The following is a 10,235-nucleotide window of genomic DNA, read 5'->3' as shown; positions in this document are numbered from 1 at the left end:
AAGGATTAGTTTGTGCCGCTGCATCCGTTTCCTGTGAAGTCAACTGCCAGCTTTCTCCCCATCATTGCAATGGTCTACCTGGAGGTCTTCTGCCTTCGGAGTTTCCGGGAAACATGTTTTCCAGCTTTCTCATGTTCATTCCAGTATCGTCTTCGCTGTCTTCCCCACCTTAAGATGTCTTCGATACTTCATGTGCTTTGAATATCCGTGTTTCTTATCTCGTAGCATGTTTCCGGTGATACAACGAAGAGTTCGCATTTCCAAAGGCCATAATCGCGATTTTTTTCAGGAGGCAAGAGCGGATGTTCTTGCCTCAATTTTGTATGTGGCTATTGGCTTTTCACATGTTTTGTAGATTCTGAATTTACTATCAAGACTCATTGTACAGATTTCCCTTGCCAGGTACTGATGGTAACTCCAAGATATTTTATTTTTATCACTTAATCTATCGTCTTCTTGTCTACAGCCAGCTTACATCTCACTGAGTTCTTTGATGTTGTGAGGCTTTTGGTTTTTCTTTAGATATTTCCATATTCTATCACTGCGATGTAAGGTGGAATCTATAAAACATCCTTTGGAGGTCATCTTCGGATTCTGCGAAAAAAACGGCATCGCCACTTAGCCCTGACCCAGGTTCATTTTAACCACCTGTTTGTATAGAATAACATTATTTATGAAATCAGTAACAAAAAAGAAGGGAAAACCAATGTCAAAAAATCAAGTAAGTAAAAGAAAAAACGATAACCTATGAACGAGAAAGAAAAAAAAACTAATTCATTTAAAATAGTAGGTTTAAAATTTTTCCCTTACTAAATATTTCTGTGTCTTGCAGTTTCCTTCGTCAGTAAACGCAAAGGTACCAAAATGTTGGTTATGAAAGGGTTCCACTTCGGCCAGCACAGTCAACGTGGAGTCAAGGTTCATTGGAAGTGCTGCGCCTATCGTCTCACGAGATGCCCCGCTACAGTCAATACGATCGAGGGTCTGATCTACTCCATCAAAGGAACACACAACCACATCAATAAACGTAAAAGAATATCATTTTAACGCTTAAATGATTGATAAAAAAATCCTCTGGAAATGGTGCTGTAACGTCCTGATACATTAAGGAAAATACTTTTTTTTTTTCAAATACGGGTATTTAAAAACAAAAATTTCACACTTATCATTATGCCAACGATATTTTTAGTTTGTCCAAATGTTTAAAGAAAAAATACTGGATTTCACTCCACAGGGAATTATTAATGTTATTATATTACATTATTGGCGGCTTCCGTAGTGTAGTGGTCAAGACGCTTGACTCACGCACGGAAGGTTCCGGGTTCGATTCCCGGTGAGAACACAAAAATTAAAATGTGATTTTTCTCAAGCCTGGATATTCTGTGATGTAATTAACCACTGTAATTGGGCCTCCTGGCCTGTTGTGGTACAAAAAAAAAATGGACACCAAATCATTGGAACATACCTATATTATATATTGCGGCATCGGGCAGGACGAAATAATTCAATGAGGTGAATTTCACCTACATCAATAAAATTCAACAGACGGAAAAAATGAAGAAATATGGCTGTTCAAACAGACAAATGGTGAATGTTATGAGCAATGACCACTTAAACCAGCCAATGACATTCCATAAGCCCTTGTTAATGCTATAACTTCCATATTTCGTTTTCTAAAATGTTTTTCATCTCTGTTGTAATATGTAACATATATGTACTCGGATATAAAAAAAATTAAAACCTGAATGTAACTTTCCATTTTTATTTTATATGCCTCTATTTTTAATATTTATATATACGTCTACACCGTAGATTTCATAATGTATTCTAGATTTAGTATACTCTCGCACAGGAATGTGCCTATGTGGAATATTTTTGTTTTAATAAATATAGTTATACATGTAATTAAAAATGAACTGAAATGCAAACAAAACAGTTGTAAATGAATACATATAAAAATAAATAAAATGCAAATACTGTTTGAAAATCTGTTTTCCATAATTTGTAAAAATAATCATATATTTAGGCCCATTATGGCAAAATACAATTTCATTATTTTTATAGATAAGATATATCAAGTATTCTATGAAGACTCATGTGATACATAGCCACTCTCAAGGGTTACGACATAAATGATTTATTATTTATTTCTTTTGAAATATAGATACACCAATGCATGCTAAAAATCTCATAGATAGACAGGCGCCGTGGCGCAGTTGGTTTGACTCTGTAAAACTGGCGTCGCGGGTTCGATTCCCGCCAGTTGCATGAAAAAAAATCAATAAAGATTTTTTTCTTAATTGGTCTGGGTGTTGTGGTGTATTTTTCATAACCTCCTTCCATATCCCCTCTTTCTCACCTGCTGACAAGCTAAATAGATGCTTAGGGGGTTCATCCTTGAAAAAAAAGGAAATAAGTGTAGTGGTACTAAGCGGAGCAAGAGTGGATCACGAGCTGATTAGTATCGTTGAAAGAGAAGATACAGAGACACTGAGAAATAAGACGACGCCAGGTGTTATGGCTTCAGGGGCGGACTGGCATCAGGAGCTTCGGGGAATCGTTCCAATGGCGTAGGATATAGAGGTCTAATCCATGGTCATCGCCAACGTCGGCGCCAGGGGGACCCGATAATGCAGTTGAGTATTAAAATTTAATCTCCAAACTGAGGTAGGAACCCATGATGATTTTGTCAATTTAATAATACAGAATGAGGAGGCTTACTGCGAAGGAAATATGCGATTATGATTTAGACCAGTGATGGGTAACTTTTTTAGTTTGGCGTGTCAAAATTCTGAAAGAACTTGGCTTGTCCCGGGTGGCGTGCCACATCTCGGAATATTAATATTGTTTTCTTGCCCTAATAAAATAACGTGTTTTGTTTTTGAACTATTTATTTATTATCATTGAAAAGCTAAAACAAATAATTATTTACATTAGTAAATTTTTAGTGGCTGAATAGCGTTTGCTAAATTTTCAATTGAATGTTGGTATTTTGTACATTTGAATGTAAATAGACGTTACAAAATTCATCAATTAACCGGTGTTTTTTATTTGTTTCAATATTATTTAAACGCCGAGAATAAGGTTTCACCAAAGTACGCAGATCGTTCGTAAACGATGCGTGTCATTCAAAATGTTTAGGCGTGCCACCTCCCACCTGCGTTCCATCACGGACTTAGACGCTTCAGTGCCTCAATTATGAAAGCTATCTTCATCTGTATATATCGAGACGGTATACTTAACTTCTGTACTATCTGTATCTTACCTCGGTATGTTCTCCCTAGTTGTCATATCGACATCATATGTTAGAAACAAGCCAATGGAATGACCGCAAACAATTAGTCCGCGTTCCTAACGTCATTAACATTTAAAACAGTTCTCATTTATATTTTAAATAGGCTTTTGTGAAAGAAAGTGCCCGCTTCAAAGCGATTATAAACTCCAATAAATCCCAATTCAACTAAAAAAAGCTAGCTTGAACATGATTTTTAAAAGATTTTTGACATTTGCCAAGATGATATGTTTAACGATCGTCTGTATTTATCTACCGAGCGACTACAAAGCCTGCTCCTTTAACGTCGCGATACGTACACTCCGGAAGATAGTAAAACAGACGGAAAAAATATAATAACTCAATATTTTTTTTACATTGGTTACATTTTACGACAAGATGCTCTTGGGTGTTAATAGGGCAGCATCTAGCTAGTCTAGCCACTGCATCTAACTACTCGTTTATGAAACTGTCAGTTATGTCAGAATTTAATTCGACTTCAAAATTTACTTATTTCTCTCTTATATTTTAATAGGCATTTAAGAAAAAAAATGCCAACCTCAAAACGATAATTTTTTTTAGTAAATCACAATTTAAGGAAAAATTTCTCGGTGGAAATTTTTTTTTGACACTGTTAATGCGTAGATAAACGTATCGAGGGGTTCTAGACCCGTCGGTATAAACCGATTTACTTACATCAAAACTTGATAGTGGGGATATCAGTAGTTTATCTTTGTAGTCGGTCGGGAGACTTTTATCTCTAACTATTACGTCATAATGAAGCTATGTTATTTAATATTGTATGTGTACCGTGACGTACGCTTCCCCTTGTATCTATCGATGTACCTACCCAAAACTTGAAGGGGGGGGTCGGTTGTGTATCTTTGTAATCGCTTGAGGGAATTCAACTATACCATCAAGGTGAAGGTATGACGTCTTTATCTTCCCATCATGATCGAGGCCCTGATTTAGGTGAATTAATTTTGAGTCGTTGCATTCTGGACTTGTTTCCTCCCTAATGTTATCTCTGTATTGCAGCTTCCTTCGTTCGTTCGCGCCAAGGTTCCAAAATGCTCGTGTTGGGAGGGTACCACTTCGGGCAGCATAGTCAGCGCGGAGTCAGGGTTCGATGGATGTGCTCTTCCTACCGGCGCACGAGGTGTTCCGTTATAGTGAACACCTACGAGGGCCTGATATACTCCGTCAAAGGAACACATAACCACACTACCTAAGAGCAATAATCAGGAGAAGTGCTTGATTTTATGTAATATATTAATATCCTTAGAAAAAGTGACGATTATAAATGAATTTACAAGGTTGTTTTATTTATTGCTTTCGTTAAATTGATATCTAAACAATTTTGGTGATGGAATTGTGAAAATAAAAGCATTTGCGTGGATTGGGAGGATCACTCTCTTGCAGATACCTCCCCGAAAAATATGCGAAAAAGACAACTGCACGTCGGACTGATTATGTCTAACTGAAATCGACAAAATCGAGGTCTCGTATTCTCGTTTTTCCTACCTCAAAATTGAGCCGATTTTCAAAAAAAATTCAAATAAAGGGTATCAAAAAGTTTTTTCTGTGATGGCACGTTTTGTTTGTTTTTTTCAAAAATAATTACCTTATTTTTATTCCGTATAGGACGTATAAGCTGGCGGAAGGTTTATTCTAGACTAATATTAATAGGCGTAAGCCTTATCTCTCAATTAAAAACAGCTGTTATTTATTTATTCATATATTTTTTGTCTTACAAACTATAGTTAATAATAAAAATAATGTGACCTCACTGGGGTGGGGTTACCCGTGCCGAGGACACTTAACAATATACTTTTTTTTAAAATATTTTTTTATTTGAGAATAAACAATGAAGACTAACCTTAATAAACAGAAATAATAAACAAAATGTTCAGACGGTTTTAAACATATACATATTTATGTTTATAATTAATTTACGTACATCTATATTATTTATATTACAAAACGCACAATGAAAGAACGAAAACCTAACATAAGCCATACACTTGTGTAGCAGTTGTTTCAATATTGGTTTGGGCGAATGAGACAATCCATTTTACTTCTACCTAGCTCCTCTATCCCTTTTTTTATAGCCTTTTATAGGTTTTTTTTTATTTTAGCATATGCATGTATCTTTTGATATATATTTATGTTTTTTTAGTACAAAATTTTGACCAACCTCTATTTTTGGCCAGTCTACTTTTTGGTTTGCTGGAAGATATTGCTTTTACATGTAAGTCCGCCAAAGTACTTATTATTTGTTCTTACAGTTTTAAATAAATAAATAAAACTGGACGCTTTTACGGGTTTTCAAATGGTCGTAGCAGGAGCAACTAGGATAGGAATGAAATACAATTTATAGAAACAAACACTAATAATTATAAAAATAAAAATACTTTATAGTTTTATTCCACTTTTATTTATAATTATTTTATAAATTTTTTACCAGTGACCGGGTTTCGTCGTGACCGACATCGTCAGACTGGTCAGACTGACCTGTCACTGGTAAAAAATTTATAAAATAATTATAAATAAAAGTGGAATAAAACTATAAAGTATTTTTATTATTATAATTAAAATGCAGTTCCACCAAGAAATGTCAGTAGAAAAACTCAATATATTAAACACTTATAATGTAAATGAATGCCTCGACACGGGTTGTGTCCGGTAAAGTATTCATAAAGAAAAAAATCGTTTTGTGAAACCTGGTATAATTTTAAAAAAAAGGGAATGAATATCTTAAGTGTATGAAAAGAGTCATCGCTCTAAATCCAGGGAGAAAATACGAGAATACCTTTGTATACAGAAAAGTAAGACCGCGCATCCTCCTAACACATAAAAAAGACGGAAGGACCGGAATGTTCACAATGTTCAAAATAATCCTTAATAATATAATATTTAATAATAATATTTGGCTGATTTATAAAGCGCCATTTTTGTGAAAATTCACCTCAAGGGCGCTTTACAATTGTATGCCTAAACTTACATTCTAACTAAAGTAAAGTGATATATTATATTTCCAGATTTAAAATTGAGGGTATGATAGTCTAAAGAAGTGGGATTTTAGTTGGTATCTGAACTGACTGGGACTGTCGATGATTTGTAAGTTTGAAGGCAATAGGTTCCAGGCAGAGGGGCCGGCAGCGGCAAAAGCACGATCTCCAAATCTAGTGTTTGAAGAGCGCCGGATTTCGACAAGTTTTCCTCTTCCTGAATCAAATGCTGACCTAAGAGTAGATTTTCTTTGACTTGTAGTTTTCCTAATACTAAAGTCCGATATGTATTTTGGAGCCATTTCATGAAGGAATTTGAAAACTGTCAAGCAAAGCTTGTATTTTATTCTCTCTGGGCTTTTTAACCAATGCAAATCTCGAAGATGTTGTGAGATGTGAGCATATTTTTTTTTCTCCCTTAATAAGCATTGCTGCTGCATTCAGAACAGATAGAAGTTTATTAGTTTGATCTTTTGGGAGATCAGCTAATTACAGATTACATGTTCTGTAAACGCCTTAATTTATTTATTTCTTTATTAAAAATATTTCGCTGTGCTTGTTAAGTGGATCTACATAGAGAAAATCTTCTTCCCGACTCATCGAAATAAACCGCTTCAACCCTTTTCAGCGTGGAGTATACAGTAGTTAAAAACCCATATATTTTAATATCTGCTCCTGTAGACTCACAATCCACTTCGTTGCCGTAGTTTTACCTTTACTTCGATGTTATGATTTAAACTTATTATCAATATGTTCGTTGGTGTTCACTAATGGGAATTTGTGTTTTGTATTTTATTTTAGTTCAATATATTCCTTCGAAGAGCGGTGGTAGACTTCTTCTGTACAACAACTTTACGTTTTACGGCGAAAGGACTGCAGTTTCTGGAAAGAGAAGATGGTTGTGTTCTACCAATAAATCCAAAGGATGCAACGCTGTGTTATACACTGTACAAGATCATCTTATCTATGTGAAAAATGTACATAATCACGAGATAAGATATTAAAAGAAGTAGGAATACGAATTACATTTGGACCGTACTACGATAACTTATAAATTTATTTTGGGCCTTACTTATAAACCTGGTATAAAGTTACGCCTAAACATAAAGATAAAATGAGGACGGATATACCATCCTTATTAAAATGGTAGAATAAGGATGTTTTTTTTTATTATTATTATTATAAATATATGTTTTCATAAATGGTACACGTGCTTGGAGAGTGACTTACACTGTTTTAGTTATTTATTTATTAGAAAAACAGAAATTAATATACATTTATACTAATGAAAATAGAATGCAGTTTTTACACGGGTTCAAAAAATTTCTTTAAATTTCCTTTTTTAATTTATTTATTGATGTATTAGTTTAAATAGTTTTTAGTTCATTAGGGAGATTATTGCAATTTTTTATACCTTTGAAGACGAAGCTATTTTCACCATGACTTATGTGAATTTCCATCCTTATTTTACCATTATGCCTAGACGTTACTTTATATCAAGTTTTTATCGTTGTTTTTGGAAGCAGAGAGAGAGGGGAGGAAGGTAGAGTTGGAACTATACCCTGTCTTCTCCCTTTTATGTACTTATCTTTTCATTATGTATATTTTTAGTATTAATTTTTTTCCCTCTCTCCTTCTGTATTAATAATAAATTGATGTGATCTCTTTAATTGGTCTTACTTTTTAAAATTGTTTTCTTGACAAAGTATATAGTCTGTTTGTTAAAATATAACTTATAAATTACAGTTAATAACACCTCAATTTCTATCAAATATTAGATGTAACCCTCTTAGGATTATCTATGTTTGTAAAATGTTATTAAAAAAAAATTCTATTGGGTTTGAACTTAAATTTAAAATTATCAATAAGCAGTGTTTTGTCCAATAAAAGTATTTACATGTAAGCAATAAATAAATAATTATTTAAATGAACTAAACCGTTTTTTATTGCTTGGGTTCAAATAAATTTCCTATTATTTAATTGTAACTCAATTCAAAGCTAAAGAAAGCTTTCGAAGTTCACAAATCACCTTGAAATATGTTAAAGCGATTGGTGGGTAACCAAAAAATATTTTGAGTACTAATCACCATCTACTATTCTATCATTGGTATAAATTAATAATATATTGCAATTAAAAAAACTTAAAAATGGTAAGAACAATTTATGTTTAACAATTTGTAGCTGTAAATTTTTTCGCCATAATATTATGTGGAGTTCAAAGTGTCCATTGCTGTACGGATTTGTGGAAAACTTATAGTAAAACTTGCTTCTCAGATTGATTAAATGTTCGCTTGGTTAGTTTGTTGACGCTAACGTAAACATTAATATAATTATTTCCATTTTTTAAATTTATTTATTTTAATGAAACAAACAGTCGACAATTATATAATAACATTAAAAAAAATACAGTTTAAAGACAGACCAGAAAAGTTTCTAAATAAAAATCATACATATTATTAAATTGTGTTACAACAAAAGGATGTGTTTATGTGTATTTGTATGAGAGTAAGTGTAGATGTGTGTTTATGTGTATTAGTGTGGGAGTAAGTGTTCAGGAGTGTGCATCAATAAATAGTAAGTGGGATCGTATCGCAGTCAGAAATAATAAGTCTTTATTTATTTTTAAATAAATTAAGGGGCATGTAAAATATATCTTTTGATGAAAAAAAAACATTATAGTTAGAGCAAGAACGATAGAGGAAAGAGTGTTGTGCATAGTTAGATAGTGCGTATTTGCTTTCCTTATTATTTACCCAAATACGTTAATTTTTGGACCATTTTTGTTTAGTCATTAGACAATTAACTATAGACGTTGACATTCGTCGACGTTTATTTATACATTTAACCCTCTATAAGATACATATTTTGAGTTGATTTACGTCTTGCGAACCTAATAAAATATGTTATTTTTTAAGATAATAAACCTATTGCCTTTGAAAATGCTGAGTGGAATACTAATCTACCAGTCATCGGTATTACAATGCTCTTGTGACATAAGATTTGTTATTAAACCGGGTTGTGGTCCCGTGGTAGTATTGAGGACTAACGGGCCAAAGGTCCGATGTTCAAATCCCACTCTACCACAACTCGATTTCCATTTTTCCAGAACAAGTTATGTTAAAATTTTAGGAATTGGTCCAAAAAATTAAATATTTAAGTAAATAATAAGAAATCAAGTATTTCTCTAAAAAAAACGAAATTTTAGAATATAAATACCTTAATGAGGAACTTCAGTCCTTCGGGAAATTGGATACAAAAATGTTTTCTTGAGCGGGGTAAAAATTAGAGCTTTAAATTGTACGACAAAGTTTCTTGAAAATGTACGAAACATATAATAAAAATGAATTTAATAAAAACGCACCACTTTGATTGACGTCACTGGTTCGTATGAACTAACCAATAGTATGAAATCTGCGAAGGATATTCGGTTGGTTTACCGTAAATGAACCAATCGGAAGAACTAATAGAGAACAACCTCTGATGTCACACGCGGAGTTACTTCAGAAATACAAAACTTAAAAAAATCATAACACTGATAATACGATACAGTCTCTTAACAAATAAAAAAAAGGCACTGAATTTCCTCATTATGGTAGTAGTTTGTTAAGTTACATTCACATTGACAGTCATATCCATTTTCACATCCACATCTACATTCCCATGCACATGCACATCTACATTCACTTTAACATCTACTCGTAGATCTATGTTTACATTTGTATTTGCATTTGAATTTACATTTACATTAACATTAACATTAACATCTACATATGCTCGTACATGTACGTTAATTTTTACATTAACACTAAAATTTACATTCATTTTACATTCATATTTACCTTCACATTCACACAATGATTTAGATTTATAGTTACGTCTGCGTCTAGGGTATCTATTCAGTTCTTTGATTGATGGTTGTTGCTTTCTACATTTGACTAATCCGGCGAATGTTT

At 33.1% G+C, this 10,235-nt stretch overlaps 1 long non-coding RNA gene across 1 annotated transcript; it reads left to right on the top strand.

The window, feature by feature from the left end:
• Positions 1-4,165: 4,165 nt before the first annotated feature.
• LOC148273180 (uncharacterized) lies at positions 4,166-8,161 on the top strand. Its single transcript, XR_015824647.1, has 3 exons — positions 4,166-4,535; positions 5,451-5,522; positions 7,084-8,161. It is a non-coding gene; the product is annotated as an uncharacterized LOC148273180 (long non-coding RNA).
• Positions 8,162-10,235: the final 2,074 nt, after the last annotated feature.

Source organism: Micrasema longulum, unplaced genomic scaffold (assembly GCF_059751315.1).
Source record: "Micrasema longulum isolate JH-2025_06_02 unplaced genomic scaffold, ASM5975131v1 h1tg002048l, whole genome shotgun sequence".
NCBI classification, from domain to species: Eukaryota; Metazoa; Arthropoda; class Insecta; order Trichoptera; family Brachycentridae; genus Micrasema; species Micrasema longulum.
Note: the sequence above shows the minus strand (reverse complement) of the source record. Positions and strands in the feature narration are given on the sequence as shown.